The 26154-nt window shown below is 40.3% G+C and overlaps 1 protein-coding gene across 1 annotated transcript in view; it reads left to right on the top strand.

Annotated features, from left to right (window-relative positions):
* The window catches only part of LOC136866969 (luciferin 4-monooxygenase), a 132622-nt gene that overhangs the window by 44016 nt on the left and 62452 nt on the right, over positions 1 to 26154 (top strand). The gene's annotated exons all lie outside the window — the stretch shown is intronic.

Below are 26154 nucleotides of genomic sequence, written 5' to 3'. Positions count from 1 at the left end.
CAGGCTTTTGTATTTATACCTCTTCTCTCTGGATGTCAATGAACACGTCCCTAACGTACTGTCCTATCTCTCCCTGTATCTCGTTGTACATGTGCTTTGTCCTCTGTTATATTTCATGTTTCTGTTAATCCTAGTGAATATTTTAAATTCCCTCTACTGCTTTTTATTTCATTGAGAACAAACTTGTTTGTTCGCTACCGTAGTACGTATGTTCGCATTCAATAACACATGTTTCTTCTCTTGAATATGTATTCTATCTTTTACTTCGTATCTCAGTGAACATGTGCAGCGCTAGATATAAGCTGTGTTTTCTATATTCCCCGTTTCTTTGTATTCTCTGGGTACAATTATCTTGTATCTGTACACTTTATAAAATAATGTCCCTTGTAGGTTACTGTAACTGCGTGGAGTGATCTCATGAATCACCGAACGGTTTCTGATGCTGTGATGTGTATTTAACATAAATGTGCTATGAAAGAGAGACTCCAGAGGTGATTCTGTTTTATTCATTTAGCATATCGTCGCTGGAACGGTAAAAGGTTGTATTCCACAATACTCTTCCTATCCATTATTCTCCTTCAGACTGGTCACGCCTCCCAGCCACATATGGATACGCAGTCCATCAGAACAATATCCGTTGTGTTCGTTTTCCTATGTCGATGATTAAACGAAAATGAACCTTACGTGCATTGTACGCTAGGAGTGCGTAAATACATAATGCAAACGTGTATTCCTACAGTACGGTACTGTAAGGTTCATTTTCCTTTACACATGGGCATAGGAAAATGAACACAACAGAATTTGTTCTGATGGACTGCATATCCATACGTGGCTGGGAGGTGTGGCCAGTCTTAAGATGAATAATTGATAGGAAGAGCTATGTGGAATACAACCTTTTACCGTTCCAGCGACGATAAAGTTTTTAGTGCCGGGAATATCCGAGGAATTGTTAGGCTCGCCAGATGCAGGTTTTTCTGTTTGACAACTATGGGCGACGTGTGCGTCTATTTGTGAGATTATGATGATGATGATGATGATGATGATGATGATGATGATGATGATGATGATGATGATGATGATGATGATGTAGGGAGAGATTGAAACCCATTGTCGGCGTATAGTCTCATCTATACATATATGTAAAGAGGTAAAGTTTGTATGTAATGGCTAATCTCAGGAACTACTGAACCGATTCTAAAAATGATTTTTCTAATGCAAATATTCATTATCTCTGACGGACATGGTCTGTATTTTATTTTAGAAACAATTCGAGGGGGGGGGGGCACGGCGGGAGATATACAAATACTAGGCTAATATTGGCGAAATATTGAATTTGTCGTACAAGGACGAGACAAAGCTCAATTTAAGTCCCTTGACGCAAAGAACAATACTCGGTAAGGTCTACGGGCCCGAAAACCAACCGTTCTGGAGATATTGGCACCACATTACTCCTGCTCTAGGAGTTGGATAAAGAAATGAACTGCCGTAACCACAGCAACGTCAGCTCCAAGATTCTACAGCAGCGAGATTATCTATAGACTATATCACAAAAACCTAACATGTTACAGACATGAAAACTGGTATTCAGAATCTCCTTTAAACATAAAAGAACACAAATTTTTGTTTTCAGAAAATCCACTTAAGGGTTTGGGGGAGGGGGGTGAAAAAAAGTGAGGAAAGATTTGAATTGTTTATATGAGGATACATATATCTCAGAAACTTAATATGTTACAGACGTTAAAACTGGTACTTGGAATCTCCTTTAAAAATAAATGAACACACTTTTTTGGAAAATCCAGTTAAGGGGGTGAAGTAATAAAAAAGCGGGTGAATTTTTAAAATGAATATCGTCTTCTTCTACCGCTTTACCCACACCTGTGGGATCGCGGGTGCGAACTGTGTCGCAAATGGGGATTTGACCCTGTTTTACGGCTGGACGCCCTTCCTAGCGCCAACCCTATACCTAGGGCTGTAATTACTATTGCGTGTTACTGTTGAGGTTCGTAAAGTGGTGTGTTGAGTGAATATGAATAGGAGAGTGTTGGGACAAACACAAAAATCTGTCCCCGAGCGAGAAGAATTAATCGCACGCGATTTAATTCCCAGACTCAGCCCGAAATTGAGCCCGGAACCCTGTGAACTGAAGGTTTCAACGCTGACCATTCAGCCAAGCTACGGGACAGTTTTTAAATTATTATATCTACAGTGTATCTCATAAACTTAACATCTTACAGACGTGAAAACTGGTATTTGTAATCTCCTTTTAAAAAAAAGAAACACGTATTTTTTGTTTTCGGAAAATCAAGCTTGTGATCGAAAATATGAGGATACTTATATCTCAAAAAGTAAAATGTTACAGACGTGAAAATTGGTATTTGGAATCTCCTTTAGAAATAAAGAAACCCTTCCTTCTTTTTCGACTTAAAGGAGGACTGTTTCTCACATGTAGAGTTTCGTGTCGCATGTTCCCGATTTAGCTCTGCCAGTAACTTGGTCATCTTAGCCCCAAAAGGTAGGGCAAGGGTTATTCTGCCCGAAGGCAGTTCCGAACCTTCGCAGAGGTGTTCCTGAGCCGGAGTTTACGTGCGGTAGGGTGGCCAGTTCCTTTCCTTTCAGCGCGTGGCAACCCATCCATCTGCTGACCACGCCCAATGTTGCTTAACTTCGGAGATCTCACGAGATCCGGTGTTTCAACACGGCTACGTTAGCCCCAAAAGGCAATCCCATAAACGTGGTTTACAAAGAAATTCTGGGCCAAATACAATGCAAGTTTTCGGCGAGTTTTTATACTTTAGGGATTTTTAGATACAGTAATGTCTTAGTGCAGTACCGAGGAACAATTAATTTTTATCAACTTACGAAATCATCGCGAGGGAAGCCATGGGTAACAGCTAGTAATAATAATAATAATAATAATGTCCGCCTCTGTGGTATAGTGGTTAGTGTGATTAGCTACCACACCGGGAGGTCCGGCTTCGATTCCCGTCTCTGCCACGAAATTTGAAAAGTGGTACGAGGGCTGGAACGGGGCCCACTGAGCCTCGGGAGGTCAACTGAGTAGAGGTGGATTCGATTCCCACCTCAGCCATCCTGGAAGTGGTTTTCCGTGGTTTCCCACTTCTCCTCCAGGCAAATGCCGCGATGGTACCTCACTTAAGGCCACGGCCGCTTCCTTCCCTCTTCCTTGTCTATCCCTTCCAATCTTCCCATCCCTCCGCAAGGCCCCTGCTCAGCATAGCAGGTGAGGCCGCCTGGGCGAGGTACTGGTCATTCTCCCCAGTTGTATCCCCCGACCCAAAGTCTGAAGCTCCAGGACACTGCCCTTGAGGCGGTAGAGGTGGGATCCCTCGCTGAGTCCGAGGGAAAAGCCAACCCTGGAGGGTAAACAGATTAAGATAGAGAAGAAGAAGATAAAATAATAATAATAATAATAATAATAATAATAATAATAATAATAATAATAATAATAATAATAATAATAATAATGGGCGAGTTGGCCGTGCGCGTAGAGGCGCTCGGCTGTGAGCTTGCATCCGGGAGATAGTAGGTTCGAATCCCACTATCGGCAGCCCTGAAGATGGTTTTCCGTGGTTTCCCATTTTCACACCAGGTAAATGCGGGGGCTGTACCTTAATTAAGGCCACGGCCGCTTCCTTCCAACTCCTAAGCCTTTCCTATCCCATCGTCGCCATAAGACCTATCTGTGTCGGTGCGACGTAAAGCCCCTAGCAAATAATAATAATAATAATAATAATAATAATAATAATAATAATAATAATAATAATAACTACATTTTTACGGTTTTCGAAGACACCGAGGTGCCGGAATTTTGCCCCTCCGGAGTTCTTTTACGTGCCCAAAAACGTATCGACACGAGGCTGACGTATTGAGCACCTTCAAATAACACTGGACTGGGCCAGGATCCAACCTGCCACGTTGGAGTCAGAAGCCCAGCGCCTCAACCGTCTGAGCCACTCAGTGCCCCATCTGACGTACACCCTGTCAGCACGTCAACAATGTGGGAAGGTTTGAAATAGAATGCAGACTTTTTCCACGCAATCTAGTGATTAGAAATTGTATACTACTGAACCATAACCTAATATTCTTCAATTTATTTATTATAATTTATAACACTGTGGCATAATTTTATTTAAGCGCGCAATATAGTCGCGGGGAGTGAAGGAAGGAACCCTGGATGGCCGTGCCATAGGCTGTGAGAACCCTGCAGCGCTCCGGTAGGAACGAATTGCTCTAGATGTATTTGAGCCGCAGTCCGTGATTTAAAGCATCTAGACCCCAATATCGCCGTATCCCAGCGCTCAGCAAACATGGAGGGGGTGAGGTTTAAACGAGGGCATGCACCGAACAATTGTCACTGGTTGACAAACTTCTCTTTTCCAGGGCTGGAATCGTCTGAATTGCAATCAGTTAATCCGCCACTAAGCTAAATTCCACAGATCTGACACCACACATAATTAAGATTAGAATTATAGGGTAACAGGAGCCGATAATACTATTTACTTGTGCTGAACTGAGAGATGTGCGTATTAACGGGACCGCCCGTTGACATCAGGAGAACTCTTACAAAGAAAGGGGGTTTGTGTGCTTTCTGCTTTGAAAAACCAAGGGTGACGTGTCGTAATTCGCGAGCTAGTGACGATCTAAAATTATAAGTATTATTTAACGCGTACGCGAACTGTGTTATTAACGTGTGCGAGTCGTTTAAAATATAACCGCTCTTGAGGACTGATTGCAATCGGGCCAGTCCCCTTAATTTAGTACCGCATAGATCAGACACATATCCGTGCAGAGGCTATAGGCAAACAGTAGCCAGTGCTAAGGTTGTAATCGTGTATTCGAGCACGCTAAGCGGTGAAGTTGATGACTCTAACTTAACTCAAAAGTTCCAGATATGACCAACATCAAGGAGACAGCAACCATGAAGTATCCAGGATTCGAGAAGAGGACCTTCATCTCTGTGCCGTGTGCCACAGTCATGGGCTAAGCACGTATGACATGGAGGTTATGTGAGTCGGCTGTGATGGAGAGGTTGCTGCTAACGAGGGAACACATACATGTGTTTCACTCGGATGCGGTTGAAATTTGGTAGGAATATTCGTGGGAGGCAGTAGAATGCTAAGGTGAAAACTGCATGTCCCCAGCGCATGTTTAAACGCCAAAATAGAACAAATAAATAGTCGTAAAATTAGAAGTGCCGCGGGAGTATCGGGGTGTGGCGGAGAGAGAGGGAGGAGCGAAGCAGCGGACGTGAGCAGCGTATAGTCGGGCTGCTCGCTCGAGTCGAATGAATGACCACCCACCCCCACCCTCCCGGCCACTCTCCTTTACTACACCGCACTTCGCACATACCTCGTATCTTCCCGATTAGAAACGTCAAAGCAGATCAAGAGGTGCACACTGATTAGTCGTCCGATGAGACAACGTTCTTACAATGACAGGTAAAATCTGACGTTCTTATAGTCATTTTTATGAATGGTGACTATATTTACTTTAACCATGTATGGTAATAATTGATTTTTTACACCTAGATACAAAAGAAACGCCCACTACAGAAGTCATTCAATCGGTGGAATGTAGTAGTGTGCCTTCAGAATTGTTTTGCAGAGTGTGACAAAAAAGACACCCCATTTTCAGAAGATGAACGGAATTTGGGATTGGAATTATATCGTAAGTAGATCAATATAAATATATATATATTTACTTTTACGAGAAAAACAAGCGTTCACAGGAATTGCGTTCTTGTCTCCGTTTTACAGGTCTAAATGCCGACAGGGTTTTGGATACCGATATGACAGTGGAACTGGATGGCACATTGGATATGTCAGATGATGACTTTGATTTCGAGGAAGACAATATTGAAACACCGTTATTTGACCTCGTCTCCAAAAACGTTGCTCCTAACCCTGCATCCACAACAACGGCTGAACGATACCTAATCCCAATAACTTATAAGAAGAAGGTCGTCGATTATTGGCGAAACAAAGGTGGAAAACAGAGGAGCTTCGCATCAGTGAAACACAGGTTTTGTAAGTTAAAGTTCTGGCAAGAGCTTTACAAGTGGGAACAACAACAACTAGAAAACGGTGGCACAATGGGAGAAAAAAAATTGTTACGAAGAAGACTTATCAAAAGTTCAAAGAAAGTAGACAAAGAAACAAAATTATTCACGATATAAATATTAAAAAATGGGCCTTAAAGTACGCTCATCTAGTTAACTACGACACGTTTCAAGAATCTCATTCCTGGATAATGAGTTTTAAAAAGAAATTCAAAATTGGATCAAGAAAAATTTGCAAATTCGTATCTACTAAGTACCAATTTGAACTAGAAGATACTAATTGTAACGCGACAGTGTTTGTCGAAGAAGTGCCGCAATTAATAGAAAGTCGCGGCCCAGAGTGCGTGTTTAATACTGATCAGTCTGGTTTTCATGAAGAGTTCCATTCTGGCAGGACCCATAATGAACGAGGAGAAAAAGTCGTATTAGCGGAAGCACAATCTATGAATTCACTAACTCATAGCTACACAATACAGCCAATAATTACGGCAGATGGACAACTCCTGCCGAAGTTGCTAGTGGTGTTGAAAGAAAAAAAAGGGAAATTTGGTCCTAATGTAGAAAAAACTATTTACCGCACCAAATGTGTACATTTTGCCTTAAAAGTCTGGAAAACTGACCAAAAAACTTGTACAGAAATAGTTACGGGATGTTTATTGTGAGCTAGTACCAGAGTACAGTGTTTTAGTTCTCGATTCCTGGACCGGACAGAAAGATGAAAATATTTTAAATGCTAAAATTGGGAGTAAGAAAATCATTAATGTTCAAACGATTCCGAAAGGAGCCACTGGGCTTGTCCAGCCGTTAGATGTTTTGGGTTTCCGCATTTGGAAGCAATTTATACGTATTTTGCACGATTTAATTTTGTTAAACTCGTTAGACATCAAGGTACATTTAAGGAACAACATTTTAAAAGTGTAATCTTTGACGCACAACCAGTTCTCCTCTCCGCGTTTTCGTAGCATGTGGCAGTGCATTTGGTACAAATGTGGCTATGTTAACAAGAAACCTTCACAATTTGTTAATCCAGTCGATTATTGTTTCAAAGAAGTGCCTTCCTATAATCAATGTAATACTTGTGAAAGCGACAGCGCTGTAAGATGTGCATGGTGCACACAGTATCTGTGCTTTGTACACTTTTTTGTAAACAATCACTATTGCACTAATTACAACGAGTAGCAAGAACTCGGGCGTGAATTCTTCAAACCTTATTGGCATCGTTGTTCAAACATCGTCCTTTGTACACTTGTTTCATGTGCTGTTTTCATATTTACGTTTTGCACATCTCATCGGGAAGTTAAGGGGAACGCGCTAACTATACGCTGCCTGGCTGCTGGCGCAGCTCGACACAGCCTGGTTGGCTCACGTCCGCTGCTTCGCTCCTCCCTACCTCTCCGCCAAACCCCGATACTCCCGCGGCACTTCTAATTTTACGACTATTAATTATTGTTCTATTTTGGCGTTTAAACTTGCGCCGGGAACATGCATTTTTCACCTTAACATTCTACTGCCTCCCACGAATATTCTTACCAAATTTCAATCGAATCCGGGTGAAACACATGTATGTGTTCCCTCGTAAGTCTCTTTGTTCTATAAGCATGTGAAGTGATATCTGTATGCACTAGTTTAGGGCCGTTTTAAACAAGTAATTTAATCGGTAAATGTAAGCGAGAATGGCATTTCTGTTGCTTATTTTAGTAAAGTTAAATACGTTCAGGGCTGTATGCATGCCTAGTCCCCGAGCTATGTGTTGTACATATATTTAGATGGCAATTTATGGACAAACAATAGGTTAGATATAAATGTGTGTTATAGTTATTTTCCTCTATTCCAGTGTGTGTTGATTTTATATATTGTTTGGGAATATTCTTCAAAAAATCTAATGGGCTGTACGCCACCACCGTCGTAATATTAAAGAGGATTAGACTAGAGATAGCATATGTTAGGACGTTTTACTGCATGATACATGAATTTCAGTGGGGAGAAGAAGCGACGCGAGATCTTACAACATCGAAGGTAGAATAGAGCCTTTAAATGTGATGGCAGGCAAATTCATGAATGTAACGGTTGTCGATCCGAGGATTGTTTATATATGAGGCTAGAGAATTGCCAAGAGATATTTACGGGGCTGAGATGACAAGAGAAAGCCAAGTTGTTATATCTGGAGCTACGTTACATATGAGTCAGTAAGCCAGCCTATTTTATGCGAGATTTATGTCAGGCTGTGAGCTGTATTTTGCTGGTCAGAATCGCGTGATATTTTGGAGCCTTTGGAATATTGGCAAGAGCTGAGGTGTTTGTTCTCGCCAGGTAAAAGCTCCCTTTTGAATCAGCTGCGGGCTGAATGCGGAGAAGAAGTGAAATTTGTCTCCCATTACCCTGTGAATTGCTTGACCACATTTTGTTGTTTTCGTTGCCAACCAGCTGATTTCCCTGGCATGTCGTATGCTGCTACTATGCAGTGTCAAAGTGTGAGATCTGCAATATCCGCTGCCCGGATATGTTGGGTTCGTGACCCGACATCCGTACCAACTTTAGTGTATATATACTCTGTATTTTATTTACAGGTGTGATTGATTTATCTTGTGATGTGTATTGGTGTGTCCAGTGTATTTTCCTTATTGTGATGTTGTCTATTGTTTGTTAACGGGGAGACCTAAACCTATAGCTATTTATGGGAAGAAAGGTTCTGACCTTATCCGTGATGATGGCTTCGGACTCATATAATAGAATCTGTGTTTATTTTGGAAGGGAAATTCAGACGCAGTCCTGAACAACTGTTTTATATATTTGTGTCCGAGTGATCGGAATGTATATATGCAGTTTATCCCAATTACTAGTGTATCGGATATTACTATCGCATCTCATGGACAGTTAGAAATTGAGCCTTCGGGCAAAGAACTAGGTACTCAACGTGGCAAGCAACATAACTTAATGAGATGTAACTCAGACATATTCCATGACACAAAAGATGTCAGTTTAATATGTCGGGTTCGATACCCGCTTTATTTGCAACGTTATGTTTTATAATGTTAATGCGTGTAACTTTTATTTGATATTCACAACCAACGGTCGGTTGCTCATTTGATTAAGTTTTCTTTATTTAGTACGGTTTCATCACGTTTTCAGTTTAATAAATCCATTTTACCCCAATACTTGGGTTCTCATTCACTAGATTTATATGTACGTATTTTTGTCCACATACTTTGGTATCTTTTATTTAGTCAGAGATTTTATCTGCCCCACGCGCTTCTGTCGCAGAGCTAGAGACGATAAGGTACACTACCACCTCTCGTACACTACCGGCCAACATTCTGATCGTACAAAGTGTTTCCATCAACGGGACTCCAACCAGCTGCCCACGGCGTCAGATCATACAGACTTCACGCCTTAACAACCATCGCCTCCAGGCTACGTCACTCTCCTCCTACCTCATTATCATCATCATCATCTCATATTCAGACGCGCAGGTCACCCATGGGTGTCACTAAGTCTGTCTGGAGACAGCACGACATCATCATTACTACGGCTTTCTCGGCAAACAATAATTATTATTCATTTTTCTTTCTTTCATTTCTTTCTTTCTTTCTTAATCTGCTTAACCTGCAGGATTGGTTTTCCCCTCGGACTCAGCGAGGGATCCCACCTCTACCGCCTCAAGGGCAGTGCCCTGGGGCGTGAGGCTTTGGTCCGGGGATACAACTCGGAGGAGGACAAGAACCTCGCCCAGGGCCTTGTGGGATGGGGGGGAGGGAATGGAATATTGGAACGAATAGGCAAGGAAGAGAGAAGGAAGAGACTGTGGCCTTAAGTTGGTACCATGGAAAACCATAGAAAACCACTTCGAGGATGGCTGAGGTGGGAATCGAATCCCCCTCTGCTCAGTTGTCCTCCCGAGGATGAGTGGACCTTGTATCAGCCCTCGTACGACTTTACAAATTTCATGGCAGAGTCGGGAATCGAACCCGGCTCTCCGGGGGTGGTAGCTAATCATACTAACCACTACACCATAGAGGTGGATATTATTATTATTATTATTATTATTATTATTATTATTATTATTATTATTATTATTATTATTATTATTATTATTATTATTATTATTAGGCCATCTTTGGAACACATGCAACAATTTTCTTCAGCATTAGGACCCCATCCTGACAGCCGCGCACGTCGCCTACTCGGTGTCAACTTGGAAGACCTGCACCAGGCCACACGCCATTATTATTATTATTATTATTATTATTATTATTATTATTATTATTATTATTATTATTATTATTATTATTATTATTATTATTATTATTATTATTATTATTATCCAAATTGTATATCGGTATTTTATAATACGGTTCTGACGTAATAGCAGGCTTCATGGCCTGAGCCCCGCCATAAAAGAAACGCAATTAACTAAACTGAAATATTAAACTAGTTCCAAATATGTTAAGCTTGATTGTAAAATACTGGTTTAGTTTCTTATTTAAATAATGTTCAAACATTTGTTTTCTTAATGTCTTTGTCCATTCTCTACAGGTGACCAAAGAATCTTAATCTTCTTTATCTGAAAATATGTCATTTTCTGATGTGTTGTATCAATCTCCTTCTGGTCTCAATTTTCATTTGACATTCTTCCAAGTAGGTCTCACAATTTTCGTTTGGGTCCTCGTTTCTCTTTTCTTATTCTTATATGTGAGAAGTTATTCAGACTCTCTGTTACATACAAAGCTGCTGGAAGGATGACACTTTTGTAGCGACTCAATTTAACATTCCTGGATGCTGGCTATTTATTGCATATCCATTCGTCATTGCGCGATAAACTTTTTCCATTTTGTTGATTCGTGCCATCACATTCTCCTTCTCTGCCGCTGTTACTTCACCAAGTACTTTAATTTGATGTCTCTTTTGATTCTTTTGGTTATGGATGTTTGAATTTCTGCAGGTGCATTGTTGATACTAGGGATCCATTCTGCTGGGTTTTTTTTTAGGACACTTGCATTTTGATCGCGAACTTTTCAAGGTTTTTTATTATTGTCCTTCCTTTTTCTGGGGTTTTAGCTTGTGGCTACTCTGACCACTACTCTTATACTTTCATATCTTCCACACAATATAAATAACATTTGTTTGAGCGCCAGTTGCTTTTTTAAGAAAAACAACAAAATTCGGTAGAGCATACCTCTTATATCAATTATCTCAAGGCGTGAGGTGATAAACTCACATATCTGGCAATATACAGGGATATGGATCAGGACAATATTAAATTACTGTTGCATTTCCACAATTGAGGATTGTACATGGAACTGGAATCATTTATTATAATTAAAAATAAAACTGAGTTTATGACTAAATTTACGTCACAATGAACAATCATTTACGTCTTTTAATTTAACAAAAGAAATATGACGTGAGATTTGCGGTACAAAGAAAAGGAAAATTTAATCTAAACAAAAAAGCTATTGGCATGAACTTGAAGTGAGATGTGATATCGCCGCTGATTACACTCTTCTTCATGTTATGAATGCATAACATGTCTGATGCTTTAATTACCTGTTGTCTGCATACACCGCTGTTGAACTTGAAATTCTTGGGAAAACCTGTGAGCTGAAGTCGGGAGCCGTCTGTTGTAATCTTCTTATATAACAAGGAGTTGGCCTACATACCATGTACGCGTGTAGGGAGCTCCAATGTAATTACGTCCACTCAATATATTTTAAATAATTGGAAAATATTATTGAAGCACCTTGTGAAGTCCATCCTCACAAGAAGATGATGTTTCTTTATCAGCATAGTACCCGTCTCTGCTCGGATACAACCACCACTTGTAGACCTCCTCGATTATTACTTCTTCAAACACAACTCTTAGCTCTGACCATCACACTAAGACCACTTCTTCCATTTGATACCTCTGACTAACATATGATCTGCACGATATCAACTGCTTATGAACTGAGTAAGAACAGAATACCTCTCCCCACCGTCGCCTTGACTTTATATAACCTCGCGATGACGACTCATCTCCCCACTCACTGTTCATCCCTTCCACTTCCACATACAGTAGCTGGCGAATAATGACACTTGGTCGCAATCACGTGTCCACGCACTGATGTCATCAGTCATGTGTCGTCTAAGCGTACCCAAGCGGTCCGAGAATGACTATGCCGAATGCGTCACCGGGAAATCTCCTTGCACAGTTAAACATAGCCTCGATTGCAAAATACTATGCCAGCTCATCTAGCCAAAGTTACAAGCCACAGCATGACAATATGAAACCAACAAATCTCACTTACTACAATACAGAATAATTACAAACATATTCACTTAACCTATGATGAAATACAATAATATACGTGATACCTAATTATTACAGTCTAAATGATGAGAAACAGAATATATAAAATATAATGAATCGGGTTAATAATAATAATAATAATAATAATAATAAATACTGAATGGAATCTGTAACCTAGTTGTACGGTTACAGAACGCCTCCCTCATGAAATAATCGATTAAATGAATCGATTGATTCATGAAATATATACACCATCACCTGAAATCTAGTACACCATAGATACATGTATAAAAATGCCCTTTACAAATTTGGTACATAGTATCATCCATCTGGATGTTCGTTGTTACACATATAAAACATTTATCAATTACCATTTTCACTTTGATTATACAGTATTATTTACATACAGATTACATTTCTTTCTCACTTCTGTCGTTTCAAACGTTCATTGAGTGTTCAAAAGTAATTCTCGAAGACATTTCATTATATACACTGTCTCCAAGCACTGGAGTTTACTTCACTGCCGTGCTTTACTTAATATCACAACACACGCTAATTTCACTGAAGTCCTGTTCGCAATGCCAGCTTCATAAAATATGGTGAATTAACATAATAATGAAAATTAATCAACAAACTCACATGATATATTTCTTAAGATTTCTTATATTGTATGTGCCTACGATATTTCCTTCCTTGTCTTCTAATGAATAAGCACATTTCCCAATCCGTTTCACTACAGTGAAGTATCCCTGATATAACAAGAAAAACTTAGAAAATTGACCAGCTTCTGCTGATGACGGGATTGGCACTCTGCGTAAAACCTTGTCACCAAGTTCAAATTCATCCAATTTAGTCTTACAAAATTTATCATGCACAATCTTACCGTGTTATCCTTCTTATGTATAATAACAAGTGGATTTAAATTAGGACTACATGATGGTTCAATTATATTATAATCTAGCATAATGTCAATCTGCTCTTCAACAGCGCTAGCGTATTTTAACGGAATGGGATATTTCGGTCCTACAAAAGTTGAGTTATCAAGAACATTAAATTTGTGTTCGTAAAGATGTGTTCTACCAGGCCGGTCACTAAAAACATCACTCTGTGATATCAATAATTCACACAATTCGTCCTTCTGACTTTCCGCTAAATTACATTTCTCCACTGTCTCATACAATTCATCTCTAGAATCTCTCTGTATAGACACATGACAGACATCAATATTTTTCCTAATATTAGGAATTTCACAAGATCCTTCCGTACTAGAACACACTTTATTCGCACTAATTTCTGACAAAACATCATATGGTAAACTGACTTCCCTGCTACTCTTTCCCCAAATAAGATTGACATTACACAGATCAAAATTTAATTTAGCCTTGTGACACGTTAACCAGTCGGTACCTAAAATAACGGCATAAACTAAATTAGGCACTACTAAGCATGGTTGGAAAATACATTCTCCACTTATGCTAATGGGGACAGCTATTTGTTTATTCACTCTTTGAGACTTGTTTCCAACAGCTGTTACGATGAACGTATTCCTCACTGGAATTTCCGCTACCTCATACTTCTCTCTTAAAACTTCCTCATACAGCTTGGAATTTACACATGACTTCTCACTACCAGAGTCCAACAAAATCTTAACTTTTCTGCCCCATATCAGCAGTTCAATCGTCGGTGTAACAGTAACACTACTTAAATTATCCTCATTACATAATATAAGATCACTTAACAAATCTTGCCTTATATCTAAATTTAAATTACACTTATAAAATTTATTGTCTACGATTAAGTCGTCACTTAAAACATTTGAATTATTGCTACTTAGGTCACAATCATGTTCACTTACAACTATAGGCTGGTCGACATTAACATGCTTATCTACCTTATACGTGAACTCACCATTTACGGACTGTCTCAGTGACCTGTTTATACAGTCCGTTGCGCGTTTAAAGTACTTGGTTCGGTTACGACTTGTTGGTTACACACCTCAGTCGGCCTCCCCTGTTGCCTATTTCCTCTAGCGTCATTATTATTATTATTATGGCCTGTATTCTCCCGCCTCCCAGCTTCTGGTTGATTACCATAATCACGCCTCCCAGTCCTGAAATTTTCCGAACTATTTTGATAATTTCTCTCCCTGTGGAAATTATTATTAGGTCTCTCCTGATATTCTCTTCTGTAGTTACGATTATTCATAGTCCTGTCCTGATTATTAGATTGGTTACCCCTTCCTTCTACATTCCTATTTAGTGTCCTACTATTATTCAAGCTACTACCTAAAGCATCAAAACTTTCCAACAAAATCTCCATTTCCTTAATAGTCTCCACTCTTTGCATACAAACAGCTTCTCTTATTCTATCGGGATAGTGCTTAGCCATAAGTCTAACTATATCAGCCTCAGGTCCAATACATTCCAAATTTCTCCACACCAAAACATGAGCCAAAAAGTATTCAGTCATTCTAACACCCTCGTTAGAATTATACCTGCCAAACATTACTCTCTCTCTCTCTCTCTACTCTGAACACCTTCACTCCAAAATTTAGCCATGAATTTCTCCTTAAATTCAGTTAGACTAGACATCGAGCTTTTATATACTTGAAACCAAGACTTAGTCTCTCCTACGAAAGCATTAGATAAGATCTCCAATACAGTTTCCCAGCTACTAATATTGTCTCTTAATTGAACAGCAAATTTCTTCTCTACTACTCTCATAAATTCCATCGGGTTAAATTCTTTCCCAGAAAACTTAGGTATATCATGATCTCTAGTGATTAAACCATTATTTACAATTATTTCGCGTACATTTCTACTATCACGCACTTCTTTCTGGAGTACTCTCTGGCAACTCAGAAATTTTTCTTCCAATGTTTCCTCAGCCTTTTCTTCAATTTTTCTTAACTTCTCCTGTAATTTTTCTTCCGATTCTCTCACCTTCTGTGATAATGATTTTTGTTCACTCTCTAGATCACCTACTTCTCCAAGTTTTCTTTCCACCTGTTCTACCCTACTAATACATTTCCTAGTTTCTTGCCCCACTGTATTGGTTATCTTTTCAAACCTTTCTTCTACTAACTCATTGATTTCTCCTTTATTAGACTCGATCTTGGCGCCTAATTCATCAATCTGTTTGATGCATGTCTCACTAATTTGCTCTATTTCCGTATGGAGATTGCTCCGACCCAATTCCATCTCAGCTCTGATGTCACTACACTCCCTATTTACCTTACTTTCTAAATTATTAATTTGCTTACTTATTTCTAACACCTTATGATCTATCTTATTACTAACATCATCAATCTTCTTATTAATACTATTTATGGCATTACTCTGAGCTTCAATTTTTTCACTAATGACCGCTTCAATTTTCTCACTCATAATATTATTCTGAGATTCAATTTTCTCACTAATGACCGTTTCAATTTTCTCACTCATAATATTATTCTGAGATTCAATTTTCTCACTAATGACCGTTTCAATTTTCTCACTCATAATAATATTCTGAGATTCAATTTTCTCACTCATAATATTATTCTGAGATTCAATTTTCTCACTAATGATATTATTCTGCTCAGTCATTTTGGACATCAGCAAATTAAATAAACCCAGGTCAATCACCCCTTTACTTTGATCTTGCGTGACAGCGTTTTCCTCAGTTTCTACTATTTTCTGACTTTCAGCAGGTCCTACCTTAGTCACCAACTTCCTATTTATGTTACCACCTTGGATTTCCTTGGACACAATAACCTCAGCCTCATCACCTGACTGCATATTGCTATCCTTGTCCATCTTCGGTTTCCTACTTATTTTTCGCGATCTCAAAGCTATTTCCCCTTCCAATTCCTCTGACATTACCCCTTAAATACAAACTTCAACAAAATGACCTTCCTAACATTACTCGGTGAATTTGACATGTGCGTACTCATTAAAAGAACTGATCCATGTATATTGCCATTCAGAAACACTTTTTCTGAACCTTTCGAGTCCCACGTTGCTGGCGACACTTTGTGGCTACTCTGACCACTACTCTTATACTTTCATATCTTCCACACAATATAAATAACATTTGTTTGAGCGCCAGTTGCTTTTTTAAGAAAAACAACAAAATTCGGTAGAGCATACCTCTTATATCAATTATCTCAAGGCGTGAGGTGATAAACTCACATATCTGGCAATATACAGGGATATGGATCAGGACAATATTAAATTACTGTTGCATTTCCACAATTGAGGATTGTACATGGAACTGGAATCATTTATTATAATTAAAAATAAAACTGAGTTTATGACTAAATTTACGTCACAATGAACAATCATTTACGTCTTTTAATTTAACAAAAGAAATATGACGTGAGATTTGCGGTACAAAGAAAAGGAAAATTTAATCTAAACAAAAAAGCTATTGGCATGAACTTGAAGTGAGATGTGATATCGCCGCTGATTACACTCTTCTTCATGTTATGAATGCATAACATGTCTGATGCTTTAATTACCTGTTGTCTGCATACACCGCTGTTGAACTTGAAATTCTTGGGAAAACCTGTGAGCTGAAGTCGGGAGCCGTCTGTTGTAATCTTCTTATATAACAAGGAGTTGGCCTACATACCATGTACGCGTGTAGGGAGCTCCAATGTAATTACGTCCACTCAATATATTTTAAATAATTGGAAAATATTATTGAAGCACCTTGTGAAGTCCATCCTCACAAGAAGATGATGTTTCTTTATCAGCATAGTACCCGTCTCTGCTCGGATACAACCACCACTTGTAGACCTCCTCGATTATTACTTCTTCAAACACAACTCTTAGCTCTGACCATCACACTAAGACCACTTCTTCCATTTGATACCTCTGACTAACATATGATCTGCACGATATCAACTGCTTATGAACTGAGTAAGAACAGAATACCTCTCCCCACCGTCGCCTTGACTTTATATAACCTCGCGATGACGACTCATCTCCCCACTCACTGTTCATCCCTTCCACTTCCACATACAGTAGCTGGCGAATAATGACACTTGGTCGCAATCACGTGTCCACGCACTGATGTCATCAGTCATGTGTCGTCTAAGCGTACCCAAGCGGTCCGAGAATGACTATGCCGAATGCGTCACCGGGAAATCTCCTTGCACAGTTAAACATAGCCTCGATTGCAAAATACTATGCCAGCTCATCTAGCCAAAGTTACAAGCCACAGCATGACAATATGAAACCAACAAATCTCACTTACTACAATACAGAATAATTACAAACATATTCACTTAACCTATGATGAAATACAATAATATACGTGATACCTAATTATTACAGTCTAAATGATGAGAAACAGAATATATAAAATATAATGAATCGGGTTAATAATAATAATAATAATAATAATAATAATAATAATAATAATAATAAATACTGAATGGAATCTGTAACCTAGTTGTACGGTTACAAGCTAGTATGACTAGATTATCTGCAAAAGTTAAGTGGTTTGTTAAAATTCGTTCATTTGATAGCCCCATAACAAGTGATTCGTAGATTCCTCTTACATTCAATATTTCAGCCTATTCTCGTACAACGTTTTCTAGGGCACAGTTGGATAGTATCGCGTAGAGTCCATCTCCTTGCCTCACACTAGTTTTACGTTCAATTGCTTCTGATAGTTCACCTAAGAGTTCGACGTTTGAGAAGGTGTCAGTTAATGTTTCTTTAATGGTACTCACAGTTTTTGTATTTTCAATTATTTTAATATTTGAGAGACGGAAGTGCTATGGATCGAATCGCAACCTTTTCTGAAATCTACACATATTGCTACTATATCTCATTTTGTGCCTCTTGTGTTGTTCATTTCAAAATGAAGATTTATTCTGCACAGCTGTCTATTATTTGCTGGATTCTGTTTTATTATTATTTGTTACGGACTTTTCCGTGGTAGGTAGAGGTGAAAGAAGGTGCGGGTGTGAATGGGTTTCAAGCTACGAAATTATAGTGCAATGTAAAATTAATTTAAAAGTTAACAAGGTTATATTTTCTTTTCGAAAACAAAGAAATAACAAGCATGGCAGGTACAAAGTAGCAATTCAAAAGGGGTTAGTTACAATATTTACAGAATTTGGGCTTCGCGCCCTGACTTCACAATGCTTGGGCAATCAGCTCAGTTTTACCTCAAACACAAGTTTTAACAGAGGGGAAGAAAACCCCATTCATACCTAGGAGCCCTTGCTCCAAATTACACTGAAAAACCTCCATGAGGCATACAACCCAGAATTTTCAAAAGAGCCACTCGCTCTCAAAATTTAAGCCTCTCCCAGGCCACACCAAACTCCACCTTCAAGTTGTCCTCAACGGACATAAACACAGGGGTAAAATACCCAATCTACTGAGGTCTATTAAAAGAAAAGCAGGTTAATTAAATGACCTCTAAAATAACAATTTGAGAGGAGGCGAACTTGCACTCCTAATACACTTTGATTAAGACCTACTTGGCACTAGGCCGTTAATACAAGGGCTAATCCCATGCTAAAGAGGTGACTTAAGAAAAGAACAATTTGTTTTACATTAACGAAGAATGGGTTGAGAAAATAAGTTCACCTCAAGACAATGTGAGTGGGAGCTCGAGAGGGTTAGCACTCTCTATCCCAATATGTCGTTTTACAAGAGAATAGATGAAAAGAGAAGTTACATTTTAGGAAAAGGTTACATGGTTGAACGCTTAGAACCCGCCCCGAAAGTTAAACTGCTGAGCAAGCAAAGAAAGAAGTTATTAATCGGCCATTACCTTGTGTTGAACGGCTGGAGAAGAAAGAGGCGCTTCCCGCCCCCTGCTATGTACTTAACACACTGAAAGATGGAACAGAAGTGGCCTAGAGACCCAAAAATCAGCAGTTTAAATACTCTCGCGGAAGTTTCTAGGCGTTAGGGGAAAGAAAACACCCTCCCACAAACTCTTTATTGGATAGGACCCCGCAACAGATTCAAGTTGGGGGAAGATACATCTGATTGGATAGAAATTAACTTAAGAAATTCGGGATTGGTTAGGTTCAACACAAGGGGAAAGAAGGGGTGAATATTGCCAACTTAAACAATGACTGAAAGAAATTTAACAAAGAACAAACTCTTGAAATTAAATTTTCTCCAAAAAAATAGTTCTTTGACTCCGCACTAGGTTGCACTATTGTAGATCTTCAGTAGTGTCCTCTAGAAGAGAAAGTTCACACTTCTTACTTCAAGCGAAACAAAAACACATCAAAAATGACACAGTTCAAAAACTCAAAATTTTCCACGTGGTGACATCTTCTGAGACGGTAGAAAATTAATACTGTCAATAAAGTTCGGACTTCCTCCAGCAGAGGAGTTTCAACAGGCGCACATTTTAAATTAGCGGAGTGGAGGTGTACCGCCCGGTACAGACCTCCCCCCCCAAAAGTTCCTCCAGGTATGACACATGAAATCAGTTTGAAACAAGGTCCAAGTTATGCTGTGGGTATGAAGATTGATTGCCAAAAAATTTATAAGATTTGTTAATTTGGGGTTGATTTGGTTTCAAAATTTGTTGTTGCAGATGAAGTAAAGTCTTTATATTTGTAGAAGTTGAATTTCTGAAGATAACTTTTTATACTTGAAAGTGAAGGGAAAAAAAAGTTTCAAAGTCCACCAAATATTGCAGTTAAATTCCCAAGTGTAGTCATTACTTATGGTATCTGTTCATGTAGTAGATGGTGATGAAGTGGGATTGCAAGACCGGCCGTTGCGGCTTGCGTCCAAAGGAGGCCGCTCGGACCCCTCAAGTACCCTGAGATACCGCTCGCCCGCACTATGAGGGGAGCAGAGGTGTTGAAGCACGCCGCGCCCGCGGTGAACATATACAGGCTGCGGGCAAGTAGCAGGTCGTGCGCCGCACATCAGCCTTGGCCGGGAGGAGAGCTCCGGCTCGCCGTGCACACGTCGTCCTCGCTGGGGCCGAGGGGGCCCGTCCTCAGCTCCAGTTGCTGCACGGCGCCGCGCGGCTGCGGGGGCACTGAAACATTAAAGCTTGGCGGCAGAATTGTGTTGGACCATCATCTTTTTTGAGGGTACAGGCTTGTGGAGAGGTTGAGGGGCCAGCGGCGTGCAAATATCCATGGCATAAGTCAAGCCACTGTGTGTACTGAAGCAGGAGACGGGAGCGTGGTAATGGCCGAGGTAAGGACAGGAAGGCAGTTTAACAATCGGGGAGGTTTACAAGAAATGCTTACATATAAAATAAAATAGAAGGAGCAGAATGCCTTAAAAGTTGAACTCAAAAAAAATATAACCTTCATATTCCTTTCAAATTATATGAAGCAAGTTGACACAAAATTTACACTGGTTTCACCTGTGACAGGTGAACCCTAAATATCCTCTCGGTGGCTGGATTGCTTAATAACAACGTAACCGGGGTGAGGAAATCGAGAATTATACAAGGCCCATGAAATCTGGGGGCAAGCTTGCCCGCGGGAACAAAATTTTTGACCATAACCTGGTCACCTACCTTCAAAGGGGTGGGTCTCCGTCCACGATCATATCTTTCCCTAACCTTTTCATGAGACTCTTTAAGATTGGCTTTAGCCTTCTTCCAAAGATCTTTAATATTATCCGGATCTATTGTCTCGGGTAGAATGTCATTCAGAGACCAGAGGTTAGAGAGCGGCGAGTTGGGAACAAACTTGAACATCAAAGAAGCTGGAGTAAACTTGTGAGATTCATGAACCGCCGAATTCAAAGCAAAAGCTATCCAATGCAGGGACGTGTCCCACCTGGAATGATCTTCATGATGATAGGCAATAAGTGCTGACCTGAGATTACGGTTAACCCTTTCAGCCAGAGATGGTTGAGGGTAATAAGCAGAAGTAGTTACATGAGAGATTGATAAGTCAAAACAGAATTTACGAAATAAATTAGATGTAAAAGCCTTAGCATTATCAGATACAATATATTGACACGGACCAAAAGAAGCAAAAATAGAATTTAAGCAGGTAATGGTAGACTGAGCGGTAGCCAGCTTAGTCGGAAATAACCAAGAAAATCTGGTAAAACCATCTACGCACACAAAGATGAACTTGTTAGCATTACCCTTTGACTGGGGGAAGGGTCCTACATAATCGATATACAGACGTTCCATGGGGCGCGACGCTTGATGCGAAGACAAAAGGCCTACCTTGGTGGACATGGTGGGTTTACTGAGCAAACAAGATTTACAAGCTTTTACAAGTTCCCGGATTTCACCGTCCATACCTTTCCAGATGAACATTTCACGAATCTTCTCACGAGTTTTAAAGATTCCAAGATGCCCTCCTAATGGGGTCTCATGATAATACTTGAAGATCATAGGTACAAGAACAGCTGGAACGACAACTTTCATCATCCTATCATGCCTCGATGGGCAACATAGAACACCATTCCTCAGAACATAAGGGACAACATGTTCCCCAGAAGAAAGGGTTTCCATTATCGGAGCCAGCGTCGGATCTTCACGTTGGTATTTCTCGATATCCCTAAAAAGCATGGGAGCATCTGTTAGGATGGCATTAACCTCAGATAGCATGGACTCGGGAGGTGATGAACTGTCGACCGGTTCGTGGGTCTCGACGTCGTTATGAAACATACGGCTGAGTCCATCAGCAACAACATTTTCGGTGTCTCTGATATGTCTAACATCAAACTGGAAGGCGGAAATACGAATAGCCCAGCGGGCTATACGACCAGTACGACGCGGCCTACCTAAGACCCAGCTTAATGCTTGATTATCTGTCTCCAGGTCGAATTTGACGTGTTCCAGATAGAGACGGAACTTTTCTAAGGCGAATAAGACTGCCAAACCTTCGAGCTCATAGATGGAATACTTGACTTCTTGAGCCGATAGAGTCCTAGATGCATAGGCGATGGGTCGCCTCCCTAGTTCAGTCTCTTGAAGAAGGACTGCAGCAACTGCTGACGACGATGCGTCGGTTTGGACGATGAATTTCTTCGAGAAATCAGGCATAGCAAGTACAGGGGCATTACAGAGAGCTAATTTCAGATCTTCAAAAGCGGCTTGTTGAGAAGGTCCCCACTCGAATTTGATGCCTTTCCTACGAAGAAAGTTTAAGGGCGCCGCTCTATTAGCAAAGTTAGGAATGAACTTCCTGAAGAAATTCACCATACCAATGAACCTGGCGATACCTTTAATGTCCTTGGGATGTTTAAAATCACGGATGGCCTGTGTTCTAGAATGATCGACTGCTACACCATCGGGTGACACAATATGCCCTAGGAATGACATAGAGGGCTTAGCAAAGGCAACCTTGGACAACTTAACAGTTAACCCAGCCTTACGAAGGCGATCGAGAACTTCTCGCAAATGATCTAGATGTTCTTCAAAAGTCTCTGAAAATACGACGACATCATCTAAATAGTGATATAAGTACTCGAATTTGATGTCGGAGAAGACCCTATCTAGTAGCCTAGTGAGCACAGCTGCCCCCGTGGGAAGCCCGAAAGGCACGCGGTTGTATTCGTATAAATTCCAGTCCGTGGCAAACGCTGTAAGGTGTTTAGACTCTTCGGCAAGGGGAATTTGATTATAGGCCTGATTCAAGTCCAAGATAGTGAAGAACTTGGCCTTACGAAACCATGAAAAGCAAGAATGAAGGTCAGGAAGGGGCACAGATTGCAACACCACCTTCCGATTGAGAGCCCTGTAATCAATGACAGGCCTGAAGCCTCCTTGGGGTTTCGGGACTAGAAAAATAGGCGATGACTACGCCGACTTAGAGGGCCTAATAATACCATCCTTCAACATCTGATCGATAATTTCTTTCAGAGCCTTCATTTTAGGTGGAGATAGCCTATAAGGTGGAAAACGGACAGGAATCGAATCCGTGACCTCAATTTTGTATTCAATAAGGTCAGTAACACCAAGAGTATCAGAGAACACCTCTAGAAATGACTGACATAATTTACGAATACTATCAGCCTGCTCCTCAGGTAGATGTCTAAGGTCTAACAACATCTCATCCTGGGTAGGCGAAATAGATGAACATGACACAGAATTACACTTTAATAGTGGTATTTTACAACTAGAAGCAAATTTGAATGTGCACGACCTAGACTGGAGATCGAGCACAAGACCAGTGTGAGAAATAAAGTCAGCTCCCAATATGATGGGGCAAGACAGGTGCTTAGCCACAAACAATTTAATTTTCCAAGTAAACTTAACAATACGAATTTTGACCAGTACGGAACCTAGAATTTCTAATGGAGATGAATTAGCCGAAACATATTGAATAGAAGATGAGACGTAGTCAGGTAGTTTACAAACAGCTTTCAATTTAGAATACCATTCAGCCGAAATAATCGAACAAACACTGCCTGAATCTAAGAGAGCTGTTATAGGCTCGTTATTTAACTCAATCTTAAGAAAAGGAACAGGTGCGGGGGTATCCGCCGCAATCCTAAGGCACTCTTTGGGGCATTCAAAAGATGTATTCGAAGACTTATCGTTCCCTGAATTCTCGACCTTTTTGCCAGGGGCTGAGCCTTGGGAAGCAGAATTAGTTGACTCAGCCGCAGCCACTAGTCACTTTTGATTGTTGTTGGAAGTTACACCAGAAGTTGAGCAGGAGGGGGTGCTATTCGAATTGGGACAATTCTTTGCGATATGTGAGAAAGCCCCACATTTAAAACAGCCTTGTGATGAACCAGCTCCATTATTTGCCCTACTAGTTTTGATCAGAGGACACTTATTGCGCAGATTGTCAGGCGACCCGCAAGCATAACATTTACGGGGGGTGACTGATCGGCGAGGTGGAGGCCGAGTATTACTAATGGAAGGCGGGGGTTCTTTCGCGACACGCAAAGAATCGGCGTATCTAACTCCTTCCGCTGAGACGGCCAATGCTTCAAGTTCCGAGAAAGTTTGCGGGCACGCCGCGAAACACAAATATGACCTATAGGGAGGTGAAATTCCCTCTACAATAGCCTGTACAATCTGATCTTCAGGAAAATGAAGGGCAAACACCCTAGTATAAAACTTAATGTCCTGTATGAAATCAGCCAAGTTTTCATCCAAGCGCTGTACACGATAATAGTACTTCTGAATAAGGGAGGACCTGGCCCTAGCAGGGATGAAGTTAGCTAGCAAATGGGCATGGAAATCCTCAATAGATGATTGCTCGGCAATGGCTCTTACGATTTTATCAGAGAGAATACCAATAGCATACGGATAGATAATTTGCAAGATTTGACATGGAGAAAGAGAAAAAACAAGGGCATGATCCTGAAATTCCACTAGAAATCTTAAAAATGTAATTACGTCACTGGTGGTATTAACGGAAAACTTAGATATACCTCTGAGCAACATTGCCAATGGATGAGGCAAGCTACTAAACCCGGGTGACATAGTAGGTAAAGGTTTCAATGGCAAGGAAGTTAATTCAGAACGGATGTTACTCAGCGATGCACGGCGTTCAGACTCGTTGTCCAGTGGGGCAGGGATAGTTTGAGCAGCAACGGTTATTCTATTAACTTCTCCCTTGGGAGGCGCTTCCTCACTACCTGCATTTACTATGGTGGGTTGATCAGATTTGGGAGGAACTTCCCCAGTTAACAATTGAGTGACCTTACTAGATAATTCGGAAATATTTTCCAGGAGCGTACTAGCTTCCTTCCTCTGAACATCATTCAGTTTTAGAGACAACAGATCGTTAACCCTATTCGAAAAATGATATAGCCTGCCTTGCACACGCTTAATTTGATTAGGAGACGGATCATTTTCATCAAAAAACTAACTACAGAAGCTAGCCCAGTAATATTCTCCGTGATCGTGGAAAGAGAGTCGTCAATTTCTTTCTCTCCCAAATTGGGGATAGAAATGGGCAAATCAAGGGACTCTCTAAGTTTGTTAGTGTCAATTGCAACCGTGCCTCCAGATTGCACATTTCTGATAGTTAATTCATAGATCAACTCCTCCTTACGCAAATAGTTAAGAAGGAGAATATCGCGAGGGCCGGGCATGATGACAGACCAATTTTGAAAAACTCAAAAAATTCCAGCAACTGGGAAAATAGTTAGAGTTCGGAACAAACAATATTTAGCCGTCAAAAGGGGCTAAATTGAGACCCATTCAACCACGCTCTGCTACCACTTGTTACGGACTTTTCCGTGGTAGGTAGAGGTGAAAGAAGGTGCGGGTGTGAATGGGTTTCAAGCTACGAAATTATAGTGCAATGTAAAATTAATTTAAAAGTTAACAAGGTTATATTTTCTTTTCGAAAACAAAGAAATAACAAGCATGGCAGGTACAAAGTAGCAATTCAAAAGGGGTTAGTTACAATATTTACAGAATTTGGGCTTCGCGCCCTGACTTCACAATGCTTGGGCAATCAGCTCAGTTTTACCTCAAACACAAGTTTTAACAGAGGGGAAGAAAACCCCATTCATACCTAGGAGCCCTTGCTCCAAATTACACTGAAAAACCTCCATGAGGCATACAACCCAGAATTTTCAAAAGAGCCACTCGCTCTCAAAATTTAAGCCTCTCCCAGGCCACACCAAACTCCACCTTCAAGTTGTCCTCAACGGACATAAACACAGGGGTAAAATACCCAATCTACTGAGGTCTATTAAAAGAAAAGCAGGTTAATTAAATGACCTCTAAAATAACAATTTGAGAGGAGGCGAACTTGCACTCCTAATACACTTTGATTAAGACCTACTTGGCACTAGGCCGTTAATACAAGGGCTAATCCCATGCTAAAGAGGTGACTTAAGAAAAGAACAATTTGTTTTACATT

The sequence above is a fragment of the Anabrus simplex genome, chromosome 3 (assembly GCF_040414725.1).
Source record: "Anabrus simplex isolate iqAnaSimp1 chromosome 3, ASM4041472v1, whole genome shotgun sequence".
Lineage (NCBI taxonomy): Eukaryota > Metazoa > Arthropoda > Insecta > Orthoptera > Tettigoniidae > Anabrus > Anabrus simplex.
The sequence above is the reverse complement of the archived record's forward strand: the minus strand, read 5'-3'. Positions and strand labels throughout refer to the sequence as shown.